The following is a 362-nucleotide window of genomic DNA, read 5'->3' on the forward strand; positions in this document are numbered from 1 at the left end:
GGGGGTGTGTGGGGATCCTACGGAGGCGGATCGGGATCCTACGGCAATTCCGGATCCTACGGGGGCGGATCGGGATCCTACAGCGACTCGGGAGTATCCCAGGGAGGCGGAAGCTCTTCGGGATCCTTCGTGTCTCCGGGATCTGCTGGGGGCAAGCCAGGATCCTATGGGGACAGACCGGGTTCCCATGGGGACAGCTCGGGATCCTTTGTGTCACCGGGATCTGGTGGGCCGTCGGGATCCTACGGACTCGGGTCTTACGGGGGCGGATCCGGATCGGGGAGACCCAGCTCGCATGGGGGAAGTGGATCCTATGGAGGATCCAGTTCAGGAGCCCATGGAAGCGGATCCGGATCAGGCAG

The 362-nt window shown here is 64.1% G+C and overlaps 1 protein-coding gene across 1 annotated transcript in view; it reads right to left on the reverse strand.

The window, feature by feature from the left end:
- LOC104082081 (vegetative cell wall protein gp1-like) overlaps window positions 1-362 on the reverse strand; it is a gene marked incomplete at its 3' end in the record, with an annotated part of 3,638 nt that overhangs the window by 2,890 nt on the left and 386 nt on the right. The gene's annotated exons all lie outside the window — the stretch shown is intronic.

This window comes from Fulmarus glacialis, unplaced genomic scaffold (genome assembly GCF_000690835.1).
Source record: "Fulmarus glacialis isolate BGI_N327 unplaced genomic scaffold, ASM69083v1 scaffold15909, whole genome shotgun sequence".
NCBI classification, from domain to species: Eukaryota; Metazoa; Chordata; class Aves; order Procellariiformes; family Procellariidae; genus Fulmarus; species Fulmarus glacialis.